Genomic DNA, 25197 nt, shown 5'->3' on the forward strand with positions numbered 1-25197 from the left:
GGGGCAAGACTGTGGTGTTCTCGCGTCGTCTCCCATTGGCTGGCGTCGACCGATCCTCAATAACACGTGCTCGGCGGGAACCAATATGGCGGCACTCATGCGAAGACACCCACTTGCCTGAACCCAGGACATCCGACGTAATTAGAATCCAATCAACTTCAAAGAATAAAGATAAATTGGTTGGAGATGCCGCTTTGCTTGGATGTATGACTGACTCAATGGAGAAATGATTACAAGTGTGAAGGGTATGCGACGGGGATCAGGGGGAAAGGGGATATATGCGAATGTGGAATAGAAAGAAATAACGCGTGAATCAAGTGACTTTGAAATAGAAAAAAGAAAATTGAACAGAAAACAGAACCTAAACAAAAGCAGGCTCCTGTTTTCTGTGTTTTTCTTGTGGACTCTATCCGTCTTTGTCAAGTGTATGAGATTAACGTTACCCTTGTCGGTCCCACCCTCCTCTGCCACGATACCATCAAGTATTTGTCAGGGTTTTGTACATCAAAACTTTACTAGCAGGGATTTTTTGACGGCTGCAACCATGTGTCCTTGGGTTTGATCACATCTCTTCTTCACCAGTTGCTTTCTACATCTGCAAACAGTGCTGCTAGGACCACTAAAATAAAGTACAGAAATTTGGAGAGGTATAGTTGACATAAACATCGTTCTCTCGATGTATAACCCACCTTTTTCTTCCCGCGTAAACAAGAAAAATTCCAGTAGACAAACCACGATTCACAAAAATGAATAGAGCACAATGCATCACCATATTGACAAAACAGCCAACAAATGGAAAATAACTCGTAAGCAATCTGTCATTGAGTACTCCAGGTCAATGACTCGCAAAGAGAACTATGAAGTAGGCCATCTTGCTTCTCATTGCTTGGCCTCGGTTATCTTTTCATGAATACTGAGCAGACTACATGAGATGGTACACCACTGTTTTATGGGTAGATCCGCTGGTGTAAATAAATTGATATCCTAATCCTCACAGACTTGATGGTCCCTAACCCTGAGTTTTTTTCTCGGGGTACTCCTGTTTCTAACCCACTCCTTCTTCCCTAGTGTGAAATCATCTCTAAACTCAAAGCAAGCAGCCAACCAAAACAAAATGGTGGCACATGGGGAAAATTCGCAAGGAACGAACCCAAGAACACTCTGCTAGTTCAAACAGAGATAATTGTCGGAACAAACGTAATTTGATGTCCACAATTTCAACATCATGCATAAAATCAGATGTGAGCAACGAAAATTCCCCGAGCCGCTCGCACAAAAGCACTTAATAACAAAAAGCGCCCTCGTGCGGGTAGGAACATACACCGTCATCACGGGATTAACGTGTTTTCCCTTCAACCTCTCTCACACACCCCTAAACCCACTTATCTACATAATTCTTTGTCAAAACAAGGAATAAGTCTACTATTCTCGCTTTTCACGATCATGATAACGATCAGCTTCATTCCGAGCGAAAGAAACATGAGAAAAAAATCAGGACAGCAAAATCAAATGTCAGCACGCTCAGCCACACATGCACACACACACACACACTGTAAAGGATGTTTGTGAGTTGCTCCAACACAAACTACACCTTTCTTTTCCAGGCCTTATATTTAACAGATTCTGGAAAGGAAAAATGAAACCCTGAACACCCTTTGACCCATTTCTACACCAAAAATAAACCTACATTTTCAAACATTCTAAGTGTCATTGGCTCCCCCCAAGATAAATTAAAAGAAAAACTCTGTAAATCCAGTTTGATATTCACATTACTAAAAAGGTTCAGAAAATGTTATTTATGAAAAGAGAAAACGTGAACGTGTACTCACGAAGTGACCGCAGCTGATGAGCATTCCAGCACAAAGTTTTACTCCCACACGGAGGACAGTTGCTCACACTTGGAGTTGTGTCTTCTCGACGGCCTTCAGACAAGTTTTTCTGGAATCGCCTTCCTTTGAATTACACTTATATGTTCCACAGACAGAAGCTGCTCTTCTCGGAGTTGATACTGTTCTGCACAAAGTTGTTCCCACTTGTAGGGTGGGCGACCTCGTCATGTCCTGAAGAGCCGACTCTAGGGCCAGTGGTGCTTCTACGTAGTATCTGCTCCTGTCTCCATGACTACATGCTGTGCCTACTAACAGTTTTGCGATAGATTAATAGCCGTCTTTAAAAACTTTTTCAAAAATGTGTCTTTATCTAAATACTAATAATTACAAGAATATAAAAGGTTTGCCTGGTGAACACAGCTCCAGTCCTTCATCATGCGCAGGGCGGCTGCCGTGTCTCGTTGAATTGTGAAAGAGTTGCACGGCGTTGGGGTATTCGTGTATTCCTCTACCCTTCTAGATCCTTCTAGATATATTCTTGCCCTGCACGCTTGAATCAAAATATATTACTACGTTTATATTTGAGGCAGTTATATGCCATTGATCATATAACGGTTTAGTAAATAAAAAAAAAATATTTTACCATCTTGATATAAAAAGAACCATAAAGGAAAGGAAAGTGTGCGTGCGTACGTGTGTGTGTGTGTGTGTGAGAGAGAGAGAAATGCTCAAGCGTAGATAAAGTATTACCAGTTTCAACAAAATTTAATTCCAAAACAAAGGAGACAGACCGAGAGGTCCGAAAACAAATCACCAACATGGTGATGAGTTGTGTTAAGGTCGACTTAAAATTGTGTTAAAATGACAATGTTAAAATGTTTCTTGAATGGTTTCTGTGAATTGGACGGTCCTTGGGCACCTTTCCTACCCACCAACATACACACTCGCAGCAAAAAACTCATCAAAAGGGCTGTAGTCGCCTCCCTTCAACACTACACAGATCAGACGGAGAGCAGACAACTCTGCTGCGGATGTTTTCAGAAAGAGAAAAAAATCGCTGGATATTAAAAACACATGCCTCTGGGCGATAGACAATTCATCTCAGCCTATGTTCTGTGGGACAGGAATCACAACGATCTGTCTTGCTGTCACCAGCTGTATGGCCAACTCTCAAACAAACTCATTTCAAGCGGCGTTGACGAGCGTGGATGTAGTCACGTGACCGTGACATACCCACACTCATCATGTGAGCTCTAAAGTGCAGGTCAATCACGTGATTACATTGAACACGGATGAGAAAACTAGTCTCCATTTGGTGCACGTGCGCTCGTGTGTTTGCGTGCGCATCTGTGCCTGTATACGGATGTGTGCGTGGGTGTATAGTTGCGCGCTGGGGCGTATGTATCCTAGTTACATATACACCCAATACCTACCTTCTGTGTATCCTAGCTATATAATACACACATACCTAATGTATCCTAGTTACAAGCGTCGAGTTTCTTTTCCTAATCATGGCTTTGTAAATATTCTTGGGTTTTTTTTTCGGTTTGTTATTGTCTGAGATTTATGTTTTTGTAGTGCTGGAAACCAATAATCCTTTAAGATTCTACTGTCAATGTTTCTCAGTAGTTGCCTCTTCGGAAGCTGATTTATTTTCTATGTGCCATCTTTCACTTAATGTGGAAATATAGCTATGTCATGGTAAACTAGCCCTGTTAGCAGGGTCCACGTCTAGAGACAAATTCTGTCCCCTTAAGGCAAGATCCTACACTCCAGCATCCTCACCATTACAGCGATAAGCTCTTTCCCGCTGCGCCATCGGGACCTACTCCTGCTTTTCAAACTGGGAAAGTGAGGAAGGAGCTTACACACTTACTTCCCATAATATTATTATTCATTCGTGCTTATGTCACTCCCTGCATTTCAAACCGAACTACGACTAAAATGTCCAACCGTGGCTTTTAATCTCCATATTTATTTATTTTTACTAGTCATTCACGTGATTTGTTTATCTGATGTAATCTGTGGGGGCCATTGTGAATCCACTGCGCAAACACTTTGTTGGAAAACACTAGAAAAGGTCCACCTAACGACCCAACAGCACCAGACCCTCCGGTCCACTCCGACTGAACCAGTCGGCGGAAGTGACAGGAGAGGTTTGCAAGCCAATGTGTTTACATGACGGTGGCGCTGCGATCTCCTGATAGCCACGCAGTTCTTTTGACAGTCACTTCCCGTTCGTGACTGCTGCGTGAAGAAATGCTTCCTTGGAGGGTGGAAAGGGGGATAAGAATGGAGAGACTAAACACAGGACTGATGATGCAGTGATGTGCACGTGATCTCGAGTCTACAAAGACGGCGCACGCGCATTAACGGCCTCACGCCATCGTCCTACCGTGCTATCGTCGCAGTTGTCGTGTGGGGTGGTGGTGGTGGAAACAAAAAAGGACGGTTGTACATCTTTCCGTGCGATCAGATGACAATGCAAAGAAAACAAAAATGTCGTCGTTGCTTAGGCGTCACGGACCTGACCAAAGCTTTCACAGTTTTCTCTCCTCCCCATACGTGTCCAGCGAACCCTGGCATGCACTTTCGACGATTAAGTGAAAACTGTCAACAAGAGTGACACACGTAAACAACTTAAAGACCAACTTAAGTCCTTTTAGTTTATTTTCTGGTTTGGGTTTTTTTTAATTGCATTTCTTGTTACAGATATTAAAATATATTGAAATATAAATCTGTTGCGAAAATTTCGGCCTTTATCAAATAATCGGTTTGCAAATATCACATTTTTATTCTATTTCCTGTAATCAAAGTAAGCCGCAGAACTGTTCTTGAGCGTGACAGGTGGTCTCGTGACGAGACTAGATAACGTGACTGTGCTCTGGCGGGATTATCATCACGTGGTGTGCGATCAAACGGCTGTATGTGGCAGACGTGAGCCGGCCATATGTCTTCCAACAGTTAGGATGCTGAATAAATAAATACTTCCAAACGAAGGCCTGGCTTCAAGCGCTTTTATTATACACGAAGACTCACGAGCACACACCTTCAGCACGAACACATGTCGAGGGCACAGGAGACTGAGTATCGACGTTCTGGCTTGAACGGTAACAGGTGTTACACGCAGAGAAAGAGATTTCTGAGCGGAAATCCGAACCCATGACTGCCGAGACTAAAGAGGTTCTCACGCACCAACCATTCTTAACCTAAATATATCGATAAAAATTTGACCAAGTTTGGCAAAGTTTTCCCATGACGATTTTCCGAAACCTTTCCCAAACTTGTTTTTGTTTTGTGTTCAGCGGGGCCAAAAGGAAAACTAAGGTAAAGAGCGAGGAGTGGTGGCATAATTAAGACATTGCACTGACTCTGCCTGTAAGTCAAGCTTCCCTTGTGACCTTTAACATGAGATGAAATCCATATTCCTATCCAGGAAAATTAATGACTTGACAATAATGCTCGGCAGGCAGATAACATCTCATGACATTGTTAGCATATCGACTGGTTGGTGGTTGACGTGAGAGTTATTCAGGTGAGTTGAAATGAGAAGTTGCTTCTCAGCATGGGTCCGCATCTTCTGGAAACGAAGACATATGCATCAAGATGATGCATCCCATACGCCTCTGCGCACTCAGACTAATGCCCACGCAAACTAGCGGGTGCACTTATACACAGACTAGCGAAACAGAGTTCTTTAAGTGTGTGTGTGTGAAGGTCAAAGGTCATCAGTGTTTTTGATGGCGAACAATACAATAAGACTTTGACCAATACCTGAATGCTGAGAGAGAGAGAGAAAGAAAAGAGGAAGGAAAAAAATGAAAAGTCATACTCCGTAAATGTACTTTTATTTATTGAACGAGGTCTATTGTCTCGGGTATATCAAGGACAAGAGTCTGGTCTCAGTCGTTATCAACCGGTGTCCAAACTTGGCGGATGTTGCCTGACCCCTCGGACCGATAAAGTTTATTCTTCATTTTCCTCTCTTTGCCTCTGGATAACGATTCACCTTCGCTTTGTGAACACAACCTTGAGGACAAAAATGAGTTCGAAGATCATTAGCCTCACACCGATCGCAGTAGTTTTATTTTCAGTGCATTGTTCATACCTTTACGTACAGAACGAGATACACGAGACAAAGAATGTTGTTATTGTTTTTGTTGTCAGAATGCATTTATAATGGATTATTTTTCCACTTATTGGTCCATTTGCTGGCCTTTCTCAAATACCTATTCTCCTCAGTTGTGGTCATGTCCAAGTTTTGGTTTCATTCTGCGTGCTTTCACTGTATGAAAAGTCATTTTCACGAGTCTCTCATCTCTCATCTCTTTTGAGAAGAAATTTCCACCAAGTGGAGATTTTTCTGTTTGTTGTTGTCGTCACCGTCGTCGTCTTCAATATTCCTTTTTTTTTTTTTTACTTTCTAACTTCCAGCCTTGTCCTTTGCATATCTTGAACCCTGTAAACAAGTTAACATATTCCCACTTGTCATTTCAAAGTAAGATTTTTAAAAAAACATGATTTTAACACGTTTATCTCAAAGAGAAAATAGTTTAAAATTCCATCTAAATGTTAAAAACTTCAGCACTTTAAGGGCATAGGCTAAATTAGCTAATTTGTCACTACCTAATAACTCTGAAGAGACACTTGCGATATTTTCGTCCTGATTTGAGTGTGAAGCAAGGTAAAGAGATTGAAACAGCAGCCTGGCCGACTGTTTGATTTAAAAATTTTTTTTAACTCACTTATTTTTTGATTCTTGATATTCAGCTCACCAGCAGAGAACACCCAGCAATTTTATTATGCATTCTGGTGGAAAATTGAATTCTTGAGCGTAAATTAAATTCCAGATAATGAAAGATGAAATGCAGCTATTAGGGTACAAGTAATGCAGAAAATAAACGCTTACGGATTACAAAACCCCAGAGCAGTATAAAAAAAAATTTGAAAATTCATTTGAGAATTTTTTTTAACTGCGCAGGTTGTAAATAAAAAAAGGTGCATCAACCAATGAGGATTCGAGGAAAAAAAAAAGGAAAGAAAAGAAGGCGGATATGAGAAGAGAGAGAAGGGAAGGGAGCACAAAAAATCTCATTACAGGCGAGACACTTGTTCGAGAACACGACCGGAGATGGTTAAAAAAAAAGTTTTAAGAATTGAACACTGTAGTACAAAGGAAAAATATAAGATTGTGTGTGTGCGCGCGTTCAATCTAAACTAAGAACCTTCATTTGCAAGGACGATATTTTTCTTAACCGTTACATTCTAACCCAAAAATAACATCTTTTCGGAAGATGTCTTTCCTTATTTGACCACATACCTGATTCGGATCCCTGGACTGGGAGCAAATATCGTCGAGGCAGAAGCACTGAACGTCTTGCAGGACCCCAAGCGTTGATGCGCTCTCCACTGACATAACAGTTAATGGAGCGAAACCAGCCTCCCGCATGCAAACGATTTGTGTTCATTAGCATATTTTGTTTGAAGGTCTAACAAGATCAAATCACCTCTCAAGCAAGCTTCTAGCCCGCAGACCACAACGAGATGCGATAATGGTAACACGCGCCGTGCACGCGATAATCACGACAGAAAAACGTTTGAAAAAAAAGAGCTGACGTTGCACTTCCGATATTAGCCTTGGTGGACGGAAATGACCTCGTCTCACATGAAAAGGTAACAAAGCTCCGCTTTCCGTAGCAAATTAATGAGCCGAGCCGATTTGTCATCGCTGGGCCATACGAGTACATTGTCGAAACTGGGTGCATGAGCTTTTTAAAAAATTAAACGACAGTCGAAACTTCTTCGTTAGAATTCGATTCCAAGCACATGAGCGGGAAAAGTTTTAGGAGAAAAATATTTTTGTAGACCTCGTCAAGCATTAGGAAGATGATGTCATTTGAAGAAAGGCGTCCGCCACAGCGCTGACAGGCGATGCTGCCACCCGGGATGAGGCCAGGGCTGATGCTTTGAAACTCTTCACCCACGGACACGCTAATCAACACGTGTTTTCTGTCTAAACATAAGTTCCTATTGAGCACTAAACGAGGGTGATTTGTTGCTCTTACGAAAAGAAGGGTTAAAGGGAAAACATTTTTGTTAGAAGATGGTTAAAGTGTGTTTGAGTTCTGATTGAGAGTGTGCGTACGCGTGCGCGTGTGCGTATGCGTGTGCGGGTGCTTTCGCTCAGAGAGAGAATTTGTTTATACACATACACCTCTCCACTTACACACCATTAATCTAATGGGTGTTGTGTGTGTTTTTCATGCAGAAACGATCCTGGTATATTTTGCCGTTTGTGGAACGATAAGCATCTACGTCTACTAAAAAAAATCCTTATAACGTCCATTACCCTCTACTTTCACTCACCTTGACTAAAATTAATTACAAGATGAATGTCCGATTACCTCACTGAAGCGAGAAGCTCCGGATTTACATCGTGCTAACTTCTGAACCATTCAGTAACACGAGGACTTCGAACCCCATCAGACCTTTCAACCCTTTCAAAGAGCGACTGTGAGAAAACTCGATTTCAGAAGTAGTTTGTGTGCCAGTCCCGTGGAAAGCAATAAGTGGATATTGAACCTCGCTCACAGGGTAATCAGTGAGCCACTCACTGTCTCTTTACGAGGGTGTGTTGTAGTTTAAAGGTATTTTTAACTTGCCGACCCTTGTTTCATAGTTCTTATAAAATACACCCTTAATACTACATTTAGTTTTTTGAGTGTACAAACAATTATACAAACAAAATAAAATGCAAATGATATTACAGACAAACAATGATACACTATGTAACAAACCGAACAAAATCAGAAATTGAGCAGTCAATAATTCAAAGAGTAACAAAATCAATAATACAATCCATTAAACAATTATATAGACAATCAAAGAAAGAAACAGAAAAAGTAGGCTAGTAAACAAACGAAACACAAAATTGTGCAAGCTGGAAGAAAGAGTCGGGAACTGTAGAACCACAGAAATGTTGGCAACATGCCTGACACGCCAGGTTGTAGCCAGCCATTCATAAATGCTTGCTTCACTACGGAGCGAAGCATCACCAAAACCGCTGGAGGCGGGCCTGAAAAAAAAAAACGATTTGTTGTCTGACAACAGCCTCCCGGAGGCTCCCTATACCTGACCCCCGAGTGTAAAACCACTTTTTGCTAGCATCTGTCACGGATGCGCCAATGCCTGCAGGACAGGCACCCGACTCTATTCCTCCAACCACCACCAAACCCACACACCTCCTCAGTCTAGCCGCATTCCTCCGATGTCATTAATATTGCCAGGGTCATGACCCACTTCTCCAAGACATGGCGCCTGAAATCGTCCTTGGCGAGAGTCGAATGCCCACTGGGCATCAGCGTTTGTCTGATGGTCTTGAATGGTGATGTAGTCAAATGAATAATAACCCAGTAAATAACTTGAGAGTTAAGGAATAGTTTCCGTTTTACTTTCAGACGACCGGGTTAAGTTTATTATAAAAACACAGTTCCATAAATTTGGGAGAGTTACGTAACTTTGATCAGGGTAAGCCCCGTGGCACAATGATGCAAACTCTCCTCTACAAAGTTGAAGCTATGGTTCGAAGCCGGGTATGGTTTTGAGTAGCTGCTGCTGAATCTTTCTCTCTGTCTACTTCACAGTTGTTTTTATGAACGGGATATGATTTTTCAGGGGAGATAAGTACAGTAAAAGGGGAGGGTTGGGTTTTTCTATAAACTCAATAAGGCACATTTAATATCCCTAAGGCATCTAATTTTGCTCCGTTCGCGAGATGAGTTTATTTTAAAATCGTAAATATCTCCTGCGAGTCAGACAGGGGTCAAGCAAAATCTGTTTACCAGTTTGTTGTTGTAGTTTATTTTTGGAGCTGTCGTTAGCGCCAGATCAATAAACAATACAAAAACAGATTCGTTGCCCTCTATTAACTTTTAAGCCTCTTTGAGATTAATTTCATATTTAACACTCGCTACGCTCTACATTTCCTTGTCAGCAATATAGCATGCAATGGAGAATGCACACTGCAAATAAATTCTGAGAATTAAAGTTTAGTAACTCTCATTCCAAATGCCATTTGGGTAAAATAATACAAACATTTAATGGACACGTTTCTTCCAGTATGGGAGGAGGTGACCCGGAATGGCCATTCATATCACGGGTGGACAGCTGCTAAACGTTCGCACATCAGTGTTGACAGTCGAGCTTAGTAGAGCATTAGCTCCCTTCCTTTGATCCGTGCGTCTGCGCTATGGAGGTCGATAACGGAAATGAGGAGAGCAAAAGAGATGAAGAGAGCGAACAGGCGGAGGGAAAGAGACAGATGATCTGCACAGAGTAATCTAGAACAGAGATGTTTAGAAACCGATGTAAAGTACAGGGATCCGTACAGCTTAGGAAGACTCTTCTCTTTCTAGTTAAGGGTGAGACCTGGCTGTCATGGTGTGAAATGGCTGCAGGACATATCGACGGCAGCTTTGCTGCTCCCCTAGACCCTCCTCCTCCTCTTACTTCTCTTCCTCCTCCTCATCATCATCATCAGTCTTTTTTTTTTTGCGCTGTTTCCGGCTGTACAACGTTTGTCATCTACTTTGTGTGTGTGTTAGTGTGAGTTAGTGTAAGTACGCATGTTTGAGCCTCATTGCCTGAGGTTTTAATTTATTCGGTCAGTCCTTTCTTTTTCTTTATTTTGTGTCTTTTTTCTTTATTTTTTTCTTTTTATTTTTTTGTTTTTTCTTTGTTCCTTTCTTATATTTTCCCTTTTCCTTCTGTCTTTCTTTGTACAACGCGAACGGAAAGCATAATTGTTTAGTGCTAGTAACCTATATAGTGAGGATCGGCTGTCTGGGAGGGCTGGGTTCAAATCTCGTCTCGGGAATATTATTTTCTCTTTACATGCGGTACCTGTTCCAGGGTTGTCTCCTGCGTTGAGTCTTAGCCTTATAGTTTCTGGCTCGGAGGTAAACTATTCACTCCCGAACCCTTATCATGGACATCAGTTAACCCCTAGTTTTGCCCCTTGCAGACTCCGAGTGTCCGTGCTACGGTTGACAATAGGAAGACGGGAGGGAAGGCGACAACTTCGAATCGAAAAGCGAGTCTCACGCGCTATGCAAGGACAGCACGCGCGTGGGTGTCATTGCGCGTGTCACGTGCAGACTCGTTAACGTCAAACGTTTCGGCTCGCCGCTCGCTCTCTGCATGCCAGGCCACGCAACTTCAGCATCTCTAGCATCTCTGAGTAGCTGTGACTGAGGGCTCACTCGCTCCGACTCTGATACTGATCTTCAGAAATTAGGTTTCAGAGTCAGTCTTTCAATCGATAGCATGGTCCTGCTGCTCTTCCTGATAAAAGTGTGTGAGAGAGAGAAGGAGTGAGAGGGTCGGATAAGCAAATATTTTTGCTTTTTTTTTTCATCAACTTCCCAGGGGAAAAAAGAGTGAGAAATGTGTCAAGGGACTAGTTCGGTGCAAATGTTTTTCTAGAGATCGGGTAAAACACTTCACATACAATTTTCTACCTTACTAGTCCTTTAAACTACTATAACACAAGCAAAATAAATGAGACATAGAGGGAAAAAAATAAAAAGTGGAGAGGGATGAGAGAAAAAAAAAGACGAAGAAGAAAAAGAGGAAGACAAGAAACGTGGTGAACATGAACCAAGCTTTGTTTCTTTCCGCTCCACTTCACGCAAGAGGAACGATCCCTCCTAGTGCGAGCTGTGGCACTCAGTCTGGTGCTTGCATCCCTCATCTCCCACATCGCACCAGGAAAGGTTACTCCGATGAACTGCGTGGGGCAAGGCGTGTGCGCGCTTACGGTTCTTTTCTCCCTTCCTTTGTAGGATCGCTACTGTGTGTTGCAACATTTTTCATTTCGTCTCTACATCCGAGAGATGCTACCTTTTACCTTCAGCTTTCAATGAAACCACTCAAAGGTCTAGTAGGGTGATTTTTTTTTCTAATGACTTGGTAAAGCACACGATACCATTTCATGATATCTGGATGCATCCACTTCCGTTGTTAAGGAAATCACACTAGTGACACCATGCTTGTATACAAATACACCTAATAACATGTGATCTCTCTTTTCCGATGGCTGAGGTGTTTACAGTACTATCCTGATGTCTGTGATTTTTGCCATGACCTGTGCATAGTTGTTGTGTGTGTTTAAGCGTGTACCTGGATAACAAATGGTGGAGGATATAATTATTCTTTCCAGATTTGGAGAAATAGCACAATAGTATCTTGCACTAAGTTTTATTCAATCGTTAGAGACAATAAAGTACCCTGCCAGACCTTTACAGGATGGTCACTCTTCCTCGCTTCATTAGACGAACTGATACGAGATTTTTTGGTAATTTTCCTCTGTCGCTGACCTTTTGACTAGACGAGACATCGAAGGATTGTCGAAACGTTTTGCGATACTAGTGATAATACAATACATTTTGTCGATATTCTTTTTTTCATTTTTGAGCTCACCTATCTGCGTACCTGTTATCTGTATTTGTCTGTATTGAAGTGTTGTATTTCTGCAAGTTATATTGTGTACCTGCAGCAACCTCAAGACAAATCGAGGTTTGTCTCTTGTTTATCTTTCTGGGGTTTTTTTTTCTTCCATTTCTGAAGTCCTTCTCTTGATTACTTAAATACTTTTTAATAAGAAAGGAGCATGACAAGGTTAAGTTTGATAGCATCTTTAATTGACTCAGATCACCGGGGTACTTCGAGCTAGGCACACAAGCATCCACCCGCTCAACTGCCACCAACACCAAGCATTTCTTTTTTCAACTTCCGGTAAACAAATCTTTTAAAAGGCCGGTCTGCTCACTGCACAGATGCTTTTCATGACTATCTATATTTGATCAAACCTACAGCCAGGGTTGACGGGTGGAACTAGAAACCTGCAGAGAATCCTGAAGAGCAGTTTCCGTACTTGCTTTGAGGCCTTTTTTGTCTCTTCCTAAACCATCCCCCTGTGTCATCTTCATCCGCCGGATGTCAGTCGCCCTCAACGACTATTCAAAAACGCTGACTTGTCACTTCCCCGCGCCATTTGTTTGAAAGCTTCTTCCGGTCACGTGAGTGAAGAAATAGCCAGTAGGATTCCATGATAGGCATTCTCTGTAACTTGCAATGCTCTTTTTTCTTGCGATGCTTTGAAAAAAATTTTTAAGGTGAACTTATATTTTAATCTGTAACTTTCTTTTGTGACGTGCAAAGGCGAGAAAAATGTTCTTGTTCCCTCAGTAGTGGAAAGTACTCTCATTATCTCTTCTTTTCCGCATATTATGAACACACACAGGCACAGGCACAAAAGGCAAACAATCAGAAAATATGAAAACCCACGAAAGACAGATATTTTTATGATCAAAAGTCGGCAAATCGACCCTTTTTTTAGGACAGTTTCGTCAAATTTTATCTTATCATTCCTCGAGTCCTTCCCGCGTTTATCCTCATCAGACAGATTGTCATTAACAGCGTCAAACTAAGAGAAAGTCTACCTCACCCCATTCATTCTTCGAGAATTTCTCATATTCTCCATCGTCCTAGAATCCTTTTTATCAGAGCTGCTGGCGGGAAAGTTCATTTCCGTAAGGCGCTGGAGAAATCGACTTACCGTCTGGCCCATCCATTTGACCCATGGCCCCTGACCACTTGAACCTGTCTCTATGTCCTCAGTGACAGCTGGGTGCCAGGCAACCTACAGGAAGTTTGAACGCGAGTGGTACAACTACTGTCAGTGAAAATGTGACTAGGAGACATTTACGATTTCAATAGGTCTGGAGCATTCTCGCATGCGCTCTTTTCAAGATGGAAAATTTACACAGATTTGCAGAGGTTAACTTCTCTGAAACTTCCCTGAACACCTGAAGCTGCAGAAAGAGTAGGATGCTAGAGAAAGTACTGGAAATAATTGTCGGTTATACCAGCACGTTATACCAATGACCAGGAAATGGTTTTAGGAAAGCGGGAAGATCAATGTGGTCATGCGCGATGATGAACAGTATACATCAGGAAATAATGAAATGATGGAGAATACAGACTTGTGTATCAGGTGATAATGCAATCATCATTTATTTCGTGTAAGGGGAGAAATGATTGTATAAATTTACTGTCGAGGTTACACACTATATAACTTCATATACCTGTATAGGATTTTTTTTCATAATATGTAGTTGACCATTTAAGGTCAAACAGTTTTGAGATAGTGAGAAGTGGTCAAGGGTATTATCTAGCTACGATATACATATATATATATAAGAAAAAAATAGTGAAAAATTCTTCCTTTACGAAGGTGGTAAGATCGATAGACAGAAAAAAACAATTCTTCTTTTACGAAGGTGGTAAGAAAAGTTAACCATATTTGTTTACATTAGCGCTCGCCATGAAAATAAAAACTGCTCGACTCGTGCAATGACAAAGTCATGAGATAAAAAGAGAAGGTTTAAATATGTAAAAAGTTGATAATTATATACTTGTATTTACAGGATGTTCCTAGTCACGAAATAGCTATCAATAGAAAAAATGTTTAAACAAAACCAATTACTGTTTGTTATTGTTTACTGCACGCGACAGATAACTTTCAAGAAGAACTACAACATTTTTTCTAGCGCCCTGAGTCGTGTACAACCGGAAGCCGGCGGTGTACAATAGTACAAGCCTCTATTTACGGGAGCTTTAAAGTTTGAGGCTGTCCTGACCGCAGGCCATTGATGTTCGTGTGTCGTGTCACACCTTACATGCCACGATCAATCTCCGGTGTCGAATGAACTTTCTTTTTATGTATGGGAGTCAGGGTTCCGTTGATTAATGTGGGCATGCGCAATGGTAGCAATCTGATGTTGTTCGAATACAAAGACGTAAACACACACACACGCACAGGGATTCACAAGCACGCACACACAAACATAGGTAATAGGGTAGAAAGGTGAGAGAGAGATGGAAACTATTTCACCAGTGCTACTACGCGCTGAATCATACAGACATTCGTACGTATAGAAATAGGCAGATAAACAAGCAGACAGACGCTAAGGGGTTAAAGGGAAAAAAATACAGTTAAACGTTGAAATCCTTTTACGTCTCTTAACTCTTTTTATCTCAATGTATACCAAACTGAATCCGATAACAAATACTTGTACTAGCACACACCCAACACTGTGATGTAGTTTTTAAAGAGTCGGCATTTGAGCTAATCACCAGGCACCACAAAAGAGTTTTTATTTGTTATTTTTTGGTAGATGGATCGGGGAGGAATGACTTCTCCATTCTCATGATTCGTTTCTCGCTTCAGTCTCTCAATTATCCCTACCCTTTCTCCACAGCGCCTTCTGCACGAGTGCGCAAGCGTCAACATGTGCATTCTTAAAAAAAATAATTACATGCTGTTTACTTCTGTATGATTTCCTACACAGCTGTAGAGGTATTATTGATTGAGCAATCGACCTGGAGCAGAATTATGTAATCGATATGGAGTCTACAGGTAAATGAATAATTTTCACTGTTTCTCCCCTGTCTCTCCCTCTGTGTGTGAGAGAGAGTAAGAGAGGCACCAGACAGAGGAAGAGAAAATGTTTTACTGTGAGTATAATGTATTGTCCTTCCTATCGTTTGTTTGGTACTTTCCAAACATCGGTGGCAGTGAAAACTGGAGCTGTAAGGTTCAAAATACGCGTCTGCACCTTGCAAGACCAACGACACTTCTTGTCCAACATGTCACCTGACGACAGAAGCGACATTTTCACGCTCAAGCGCCATAAGGACTGTCCTTATCAGAACACTCTGTCCAATCTAAGAACTAGAGAAATTAAAACACGTGAAGTTTGCTACCCGAGATGCAAGGTCTAGAAAATGTTCACCATTGTCATCAACTGCTGCCTCAACACCACCACACCAGCAGCAGCATTAACATAGTTTCAATCACTACATGCACAACGCTTGCGGCATTAACAAACACAAGCCTCGTGGAAAATATCGAAAAGGCAAACGAGTTTAAAACAGACTATACCCTGCGTAAATAACAAAAGAAAGAGAGAGAGAAAGAAAAGAAAAAACAAACAAACAAAATTAAAGTATTCATATCAGAGGCAGCGCATTTCACAGAATTCAAAAATTTGTCTTTCCTATTACTGTTCATTTTGCCATCTTTTCTGCAAACACGCGGGCTTGCTAGCATGTTAGGCCTTCTCTCCATGGCCAGATCGGTTGTAAACATAGTCGTGGCCATTCCACCCGCTCCATCGATCCAGCAGGGAAGCGCTGTTTGATTTTGCACTTGTTCAAATGCCAGTAGAGACATCGCTGCATGTACATCGTGTTTCCAGGTATCTGGAAATGAACAAGACCATGCCCCTGCATCTATTTCTTTCTTTTCTGTGTGTTTCGCGAATAAAACATCGCGCTTTCTGTCAAGAGCATTCTCTGGTTATTTGTCTTCTAGGCACGAGCGAAAGTGATGCTGTTTCTTGTGTTCCTGCGTTTCGTGTCGCTGAAAGAGAATCGAGATATTTGCCCCAAAGACATTTTGGAAGCGTGTTTTGATTCGTCATTTTCGTACAGGACTAGTGGGAAGTAAATATTTTTTTAATGGTTGGATAAAGTTCAGGCAATATACTATCAATTTGAGCAAATAAACCCTGTTTTGTTCTCGAGATATAAACCTTCAAACATCATCATTTACAGTAAGAGGTAAAAATCAGGACATTCACCCAGATTTTGGGAAATAATATTTCGCATCGAATTTAAACATTCAGTAGAATTGCACCTCAGTCATGTTCTTGGAATATACTGCTGATTTATTTACATATGCAATTTTGTAAAATCCAGATGACCGAAGAAAGATTGGAAGCTGGAGATGTGTGTGGAAACTAAAATCAGAATTTCAGTCCCCGAAAAACCCAACATTTCAGCCCCTAACCCTGGTAATTGCAAGCAGTCATGGAAGCCCTTATGAGAATGCGCTTTAGAAACCTTTTTTGAAAAAAAGTAAACGCAATAAAACGCAGCACAAAATCACATCACAGGACAATTATGGCCTGCGCTTGAGCTGTTGTCTGTGAGGCGTGAATAATTTCCCAGGGGAGATAATCTTAGCCAGACAGACTACACGGCCTTCATGGTGCAGTGCTGTTCAAACTGTCGAGGGGAGGTTACCGAGATCTTTTGGCCTGCGGTTGTTGCTATTGTCGCTTGTCCGCTGACCGAACTGTGTATCAGTGCACGCAGGCTGACTCCACAGCGCCAGAGAAGGAGTGAGTAGTGCATAGCAGCAGAAACACACCATTACCAGTCGCAAACTTCCATGTTTTGCTAAATAACTGTGTTTAGTGTCAGGGTAGGAAATATTGCCTACAATATTTATCTTGGGGCAACGGACTACATTAAAGTTGTTGCTGCTGCTGCTGCTATTATTATTATTATTATTATTATTATTATTATTATTATTATTATTATTATTATTATTATTATTATTATTATTATTATTATTATTGATCTGGACCTCCAAGAATGTATTATTAAGCTCGCTATTACAGTCTTCGCCATTAAAGTGTCAAGGCAGCTTTTTTTTGTGTGAGGACGGTGATGAACTCCTGTCCCTCGCTGTTTCATCTTCCTCACAAACTAAAAGGAGTAAGGTACACACTCCACCGCTGAACAGACTTAGGACATGTTGGCTGCGCCACACGGGTATCGAACCGTTTCGCCTCTGGATTCAGACACCAGTACATTAACCACTCGGCTCTCCGCATACCTGTGTGAGAGAGAGAGAGAGTGAGAGAGAGGAAGAGAGACAGATAGAGAGAGAGAAAAGAGAGAGATCGAGATCGTTTTTTGTTTACCGGTCCTGTTTTGACACAAAAATTACTGACCCCTTGCTGTTCCTGCCATGCGCGAGTTTCGTGACTCCATTTCCGGGAGCTATTCTTAGCACAGCGCTTAACACACTTCCTATCATCGACCTCACATTCTGTTTGGAATTACAGTCGCTGTTTTCTAAGTCAAATCGCGAAGAAAGAGAGCATGTAACGAAAACAAGGTTAATCATGCTTTGCTAATGGAATTTAGCGATACAACAGCGATCTTAGCAGGCTCTTTGGATGATTGAGTTTGATGGGTTTCACTGTCTCCAAATGCGTTTAAACATTTTGCTTTATTTGGCATCATCGACCAACCATCTCCTGCAGTGTTTGCTTTGTGTTTACGACAATCACATAATCACGCTCCAGTTATGGTGGATGAAATTCTGAACCGAGGATCAACATTTTAAAATCAACATTAAAGCGGTAACAAAAGCCGGCGCAAGTCCGTTAGAAAAACAAACAGACGAGGAAAGTAACGAACAAACGCACTCATACGTTTAGTCACATACAGACATATATCTCCCATATCATACTCTTTCCATTCTCCGATCCACCTCTCCTCATCATGTTTCTGTCCATTTTCTCACTGTTGCAAGAACTTTTTTTTGGCTGGTGATTTTCTTTCAAAAACATTCGATTCAGTGAAATGTTTTCTATGTAATGAAATCCTGATGCTTTCTTAAGGGATGCACAGAATCCTGCAAGGTCCTGATGCAGGGGACTGCAGCAGAATGAATACAAATCTGAATGCAGGGTTATTGAGCAGTCCCACACAGTTGTAAGGAACCTAAATTGCTCAGCCCCGTCAATGAATATTAATTACACGATGTCTGCGAAACCAGCTAGCAGAAGAGGAGTGTTGATTTTTAAAGAAGGTGCGTTCTTGTGGACCAAATGAACCCTATTCTGGGGGATGTGGGGCAACATAGAGGACCATAGGTTCTCCCAATCTGCAGGTATACACACTTTACAATTTCGTTCTTCCAGCACCATGGACTGTCATGCTATTCTCTCTCTCTCTCTCACCCACACACACGGATTCAGGGAGAATGTTTTATTCTTAGAAAAGCTTTTCGTGCATTTTTTCTATTTTTAAAAAATTTATTGTCCATATATTTCTACTGTATGTCATCTTAATTTTTTTTCTGCAAGACATTTCTATTCGTGTCGCCAAAGATTTTCTTTCTTTAAGAACAAACTTTGAGTTAACAAACTGTGTGGCAGCTGATTCTTTTTACTTCAAACTGTCTTGTAAAGTTGAGTCTGAAAACTTTTTGGCTTCTTGAAGAGCATGTAAAAACAAATGCATGGCTTGTGATATTACATCTTTATATCTAAATTCGAAAGTACTTAGTCTTCTCCATTTTAAAGAAACTTTATTTTTTCACCTTGTCCCTTTATTCTTTTTAAAAGGGAAATGAGAACTGAACTGTTTTTGAGTAGGTGAAGCGAAAAAAAAGGTTAAAATGTACGAATTGTTAACTTCTACTCCATCTTTTGAAATGCTTGAACTTTATTTATTCTAGTTCGAATCGATCTCACTTCATATATTTTGCCCAATTCTTGCTCTAAATGCTTTGGATTTTCTACCTAACGACCAGAATTTTCCATAAAGACAGGGGAGATTACACATGTTTTAAGAAATATTTCAAGTATTAGATGTTTGCCCAGGGACATGAGTCGTGCGCAGGGTGCATTTAGAACTCATGACTAGTAGGCCTCTCTCATCATTGGGCCAATATTGTAGTCTGTGAATGCCCAATAATGTGGCCATGAAAAAGCCATTATTAGCCCAATATTGCGTGTGCTTGCTGGGTCAGGTATCGTTGAGTTAATGCAGTTCTGTCCCTTGACATATCTGGACGTTGAGGGCATTTGAGGGAGGCAACTCATTCGGTATCTCACTTGTCCGCTTGATTATGACATCTACCTTTTGCTCTTATGTTTCGACTTATTTATTTTAATTTATTAATTTTTTGCACACATTTGTGTATCTTTCTAAAAAAAAATCACATTCATCACCAAAAATTATACTAGCTTTTAACTCTGAGAAAAAAAATCCCTTTATTATGTCTTTATGTCTCGACAGTTCAACCAACTACAGAACCAGAATTTTAAACTGGATGTGATACTAAGACAAACCACCTGACTTTAAGCGATACAAATGGTAAAAAAAAAAACAAAAATGTATTACATCTGATCAACAGAATTGAAATGAAAACATCATCTATAATATAGAAATGTTTAGTCTTCCTATTTTTAGTTTCTTTAAAAATAAAATACGAGTTAATTTAACCTCTGCCTTCAGTTTCCAGTGACTATACATAATTCCTTTCGTCCTGTTGTGGTTCTGCTATTACCTTATCAGAGAATGAATTAGTCTGATTTGTGGAAGCCAGTTCAACTTCTTTTGTCCATTAATTGAACTATTCACCTGGCATTTTTCTTCTTTTTTTTTTGTAGAGACACCCCGCATTGATAATTTGGAGTTTTCGGTGTCGAGTTCATACAGAGACACATGGCCTGTTGATTAAGCTGTCAGGCAACGATCACTGACTTTTTAAAGAACCCTGCAATTAAGTTTTATAGGATGAAGAATGGAACTTTTTAGGAATAACTCCTTTCTGCAGGCAGTGCCAGGTCTGAAATAACACTAAAAGGCAGCAGACACAAGACCTCACCGCTGCCTACGCACATCGATCACATTTGTTTTTTTAATTTTTTTTTTTTTTGACGTCCTCGGTTGACGATCTGAGAGAGGACAGTGCCCGCTAATCAAGCGTGCTGCCCCCATGAAAAAGTATGATGAAGTGACAGATTGCTTCTTGTGGAATGAATGAATATCCACGACTGACTAAAACTCCTCAGCAGAACTGGAGCTGAAAGGCTGTACACAACATTTTCTTTAATTCATTGCCATTTTCTGAATGTCAGATGCATTATCGCCGTCCACTCGCCTTTTGATTGTCGATATCCTACAATCTGCGCAGCAGTGCCGCGCATACAGCCAGCGCCATCTGTCTGTTGCTCAATCCATTTAGTTTATCGCCGGTCGCTTTGAGATTAAAATACACTGAAAGGCGCTGTCCAAGGTCCTCGACAGTTCCAGGCTGGCATTTTAACAAAACCATGGACCCGTCGTTCATCCATGAAAACTTGTAGGCCAAGATTTTTTATGTTCAGAGAGAAAGAAAGAGAGAACGAGTGAATGCAATACGCCTTTTTTTTTTTGTTGACATCCGGGCAACTTGCAGCCAGTGCCAGCTTCCATAGAAGGGAAGTAATGACTTTGATTGTAACAGCCATAGGACAGGAAGTAGAAGAGACACGCTGATGCTATATTTAGTATTAGACATCGACTTTGAAGGTAGCAGTAAATAGGGTTCCACATCCTTGTCGTCTGTGGAAAATGGTTATAGGCTGCAGTCACTTGTTTTGATTTCTCTTTCTTTATGGTACATCCGGGTCATCGCGATCTGGGTGAAAATTACCATCCTCAGTTTTAAAGCCGAGAGACAGCTTCTCAAGTAACTCAGTGTTATAAAGAAGAGAGGAATAAATATAAAGGCAGACATGCTGATGGAGATGGTGACTCTGGCTAGAGGCTGAGAATTTGTAACTGCGCAAAAAGCCAAGCTAAATGAAGATAAACGACTTTTAAATGAGATCAGAAATTGGGGTCTTCAAGTGAGAGATAAAATGATCCAGAAATGTGTCCAATGAAACAATCAAGGGACAAAAAAGAAGAAGAAAGAAAGAAAGAAAGAAAGAAGAAGAAGAAGAAGAAGAAGAAGAAATCAATAGTTGGCGTGGTTGTACTGCAGTGTACCTTGGCAGGAGATGAGGGTCAGACCAATTTTTCCTATGCTAATGTAAGGCACCCTCAGACAGTCGTCACTGGACACCTACGATCCACTTTGAAGGACTTTGAAGCAACAGGAAGCGTCTTCAGAGAGAAGCAGTGATTGAGAGAAAGTCACTTCTGCACAGGAAGTTAGCTATTAACTACTCATTGCGCTGGTTTTCCGAAGAAAACTTTTTAACTTCTTTTCAAATAAAAATGAATTATTCTATCGTTTTTTTTTTTGTCTCAACGACTTTCAGTTTTCCCAGTGATGCTGCCTTGTCTTTGATGTCTTACTGTATGTCTTCTCTCTCTTTTTCTGTCTCCCTCTCTCACTCTCTCTCCATCCTATTAAGTTGATAATTAACGTCGTGAAAACTAACAAAAATAATTTTGCGAAGTCATGTAAACAGATCAATATATAATAACATTCAAAAGTTAATTAGGAAAAGCAAATTTTGCGATGGAATAATATTTACGAAAGAGATGCGTTTCAAGTTATTCGGAAACGCTTCACTATTTTTCTTGGAGCACTCGTTCTTCCACTGTTGTTTTACTTGTTTGTTTATTATATTAACATGCAAGACATTTTCTCTTGGCTGTATTAACCTTTCCTTCTGTTGATTCTCTTGTTGCCTGCCAGAAAGTTTAACGCAAAACATCCCTCTGGATATTTCCTTCTCCTTGATTGTTTAATTATCCAGTCATACTCGTCAGTTTTTCGGTTTACTTTTCTGACAGTGCCATTGACCTGATCACAAATTCCGGGGTTTGCTGTGCCTTCCTTGGACATTCCTGGATCCAGAACGCTCACTCCTTTTGCTTGTTTACCCCATCATTGCCAAAATAGAATCAATGTCGGATAAAGAAAATATTCTTACTTGTAGTTTTGTTGTTTTTTCATAACCTAGGAGCAGTGATAATGCATTAATATTCTTTATTTTATAGTCTTCTGGGTTTGGGTTTTTTTTGCCGAACAATTATCAAGATCTTCTAATTTAAAGAGCATTGCTTCACTGCTTAACCGCGGCTTAAATATTTTTTGATAATGCATAAATTACAATAAATAATGAAAAAAAAATTAATGTTTTTTGGTCACAGTCCTTACTCACGTGTTGACCGGTGAGTCGCCATTTTGATATTAATCAGCGATAACCCATAACATGTCAATCATGGACATTCGAAATGCCGAAAATGACAGGTGTAGCACATCTTCAGTGTTTGAGAGGTCATGTCCAGGACCGTACAAAAAATTATGATCCAAACATTTTGCGCGGCTTAAGCGAATTCGCGGATTATTGGACCGTGGTTTAATTGCCCCGACAATGGCATGGGTATGTTTCGCTTGGGTAGAATGCCTTGCATCTACTTGGTGTATCGCCTTGATTGGAAATCTTTTATCTCAGAAATAAATCCACTGTCGTGTTTTCTCGACAAGCACCTCAGAGAATTAAGGGTGAATGTGTCGAATCTGCAAACAAGAACAGCCAATTCGTTCTTACTGACTGTACTAGCAGTCTTCTCAATCGAGTTTCCAGATTACCACTTTCACAAAGCGCAGTGTACGGATTTCCGAAAGACAGCAGCAGCTGCACAGAAATCAATGAGATACGACAGACGTATTGGAAATTAGGGGACAGGAACCCCGCAATTAGCCGTCTGAAGGAGGCATTCGTCCTCCGTGCCAAAGAGGCTAAGCTGGGGCGATAACTGATGTCTGCATCAGGTAGGGCGGAGACTTATCAGTATTGTCGTGGTTCCGTAGAGTACCCAGAAGCGGCGCCACTTAGATAGAGACAAGAGTTTGGGAAGCTGACGGCTGGAACCAAATGGCTGGTAAGAGAACCCGATGAGTTTGGGCGGGATGGTTGGAGGTGTTCAAGAAGGTCGCCAAGGAAGGCGAAGAAGTTTGCAAGCCACTATAAAGAGCGTCTAAGAAAGCCACTAAACTCTTGACCATTCTTTTGAATATGTCTTATGAATAAATTTATGGAATAGAAGCCTTTACTTTTACGATTAAAACATTGGTGGTACTCGAAGTATGATCTGGTGTTGAAGTTTTCATCACTTAGCACCATTACCAGAATCAATGACAAGTTTAAGTCAGGTGAGGAATTTCGGGGAAATGACACGTTTGGGGATATTTTAAGGGTGCATTATATTATTGTAATTTTATATAGAATTTGAAAAGCTTTCAGCCAGTAAGAGATATAGGGATATAAAATGATAGAAATATTGTAATGTGGTCATCAAAGGGGAAGCAGCTGACTGGTTAGAGTACTTTGAGAATATTATTTTGATTGATATACCAAAAACGTTTGTAGCTGTTTTTTTTTTTTTAAAGAATAAAACGCAGTAAATGTATGTAAGTATTGTGTAGACAGTCTGTATTTTTACTTCAGTATGTCTATGAGTGTTACCGAGGCACACATGTCGTGAGTATATGTCACCTTTACATCTGAAACAATCAGCTGTTACTATAGCAATCGTCCAATGTTTTCCGCCAAATTGGAAAGTATTTATCTTTTCACCACCACCCACGCTCCCTCAAAAAAAAAAAAAAAAAAACCTATTCATAACAGTTTCTTCACTAGACACTGCAACTGGAAATCTTACACATACGTTTTTGTGTATAGAAACTTTTTGGGAATACCTATGGTGACAGGTGTTGACATTTCCACCATCATTAGATTGATTAGAAGAATCGAAAACATAACGGCTTCAATCAAGGTCCCGCTTTCATTTATTTCTTCTTGCTTCTTCCTTTTCTTCAAGTCAAGATTATAGCCCACTAGCAGGTTTTGTTTGCTTTTCTGTTTAAGAGGAATTTGTCCGGAAAACGGCATTGAAAACCACCGCAAAGTGTCTTCATTGCCTGTCGTTGTTTGCCTGTTATCGCAGACGATCGACTTGGTGACGTCATCAGGCTGAGGACTGTTTGCTGTGTGGAAAGACACGTGTGCTGTGTGGAAAGACACCAGGATGGGGACATAGTGTGTGGGCCGAGCCTTTCTATGTTAAAGATCGTCAGACGCGATGGAGGGAATATCATAATTATCCTTCAGTAATGTGCAGTGTTGGGAGGACTCGCTGGGGGAACATTTCCCTCTCTGAAATCTGGGTTATTAAGGTACAAGCTGACAAACATCCCAGACAAACGTCACCAAGCACAGGAGGATGTCAGTGTGACGTCTACTTTGTCTATAGATATGTCTACTTAACTTAATGACCCGAGCTCTTCCGATTGCTTTGTAACTTCGGTTGTAGGTGTTCCTGACGTCTGAAGTGTTGATCTGTTGTTGCGCGTGGTGATGTTTGCTGACCTGTATTTCGAGAAAGTGAGAGTGGAAGTGGAAGACATCCAGATTAAGGGGAAATAATAGACATACAGATCAATGGGAAATCATATCTGGTATTGAACTTTACCTACTCTTTAAAGGAAAGAAGCGGCACTGAATTAGTCATTTAAAGTCCAGGATTTCGAAACATGTCCCGTCTTCAAATGTCGGCGTACTCGCTGATGTCGCTGGCATCGTTGATTGCTGGCTGACCTCCACATCGCGAAATTGAGTTCACTTATTTCTCCTTTTACATGCCTACCCCAGTCCTGCACATCCAAATAGAGACACAACCGGAAAGCTGATTTTGTTGGATTAAAACATATTTA

At 40.8% G+C, this 25197-nt stretch overlaps 1 protein-coding gene across 6 annotated transcripts in view; it reads left to right on the top strand.

Annotated features, from left to right (window-relative positions):
• The window catches only part of LOC112569142 (potassium voltage-gated channel subfamily H member 8-like), a 91803-nt gene that overhangs the window by 26303 nt on the left and 40303 nt on the right, over nt 1–25197 (top strand). The window contains exon 1 of one of the 6 annotated variants that reach the window (XM_025246902.1): nt 12886–12907. The exons of the other annotated variants lie outside the window; for them this stretch is intronic. The gene's annotated coding sequence lies outside the window, so the exon portion shown is untranslated. Of the gene's footprint in view, nt 1–12885; nt 12908–25197 lie in introns of those variants that run through there. 6 annotated transcript variants of the gene reach the window in all.

Source organism: Pomacea canaliculata, linkage group LG1, assembly GCF_003073045.1.
Source record: "Pomacea canaliculata isolate SZHN2017 linkage group LG1, ASM307304v1, whole genome shotgun sequence".
Classification (NCBI taxonomy): Eukaryota; Metazoa; Mollusca; class Gastropoda; order Architaenioglossa; family Ampullariidae; genus Pomacea; species Pomacea canaliculata.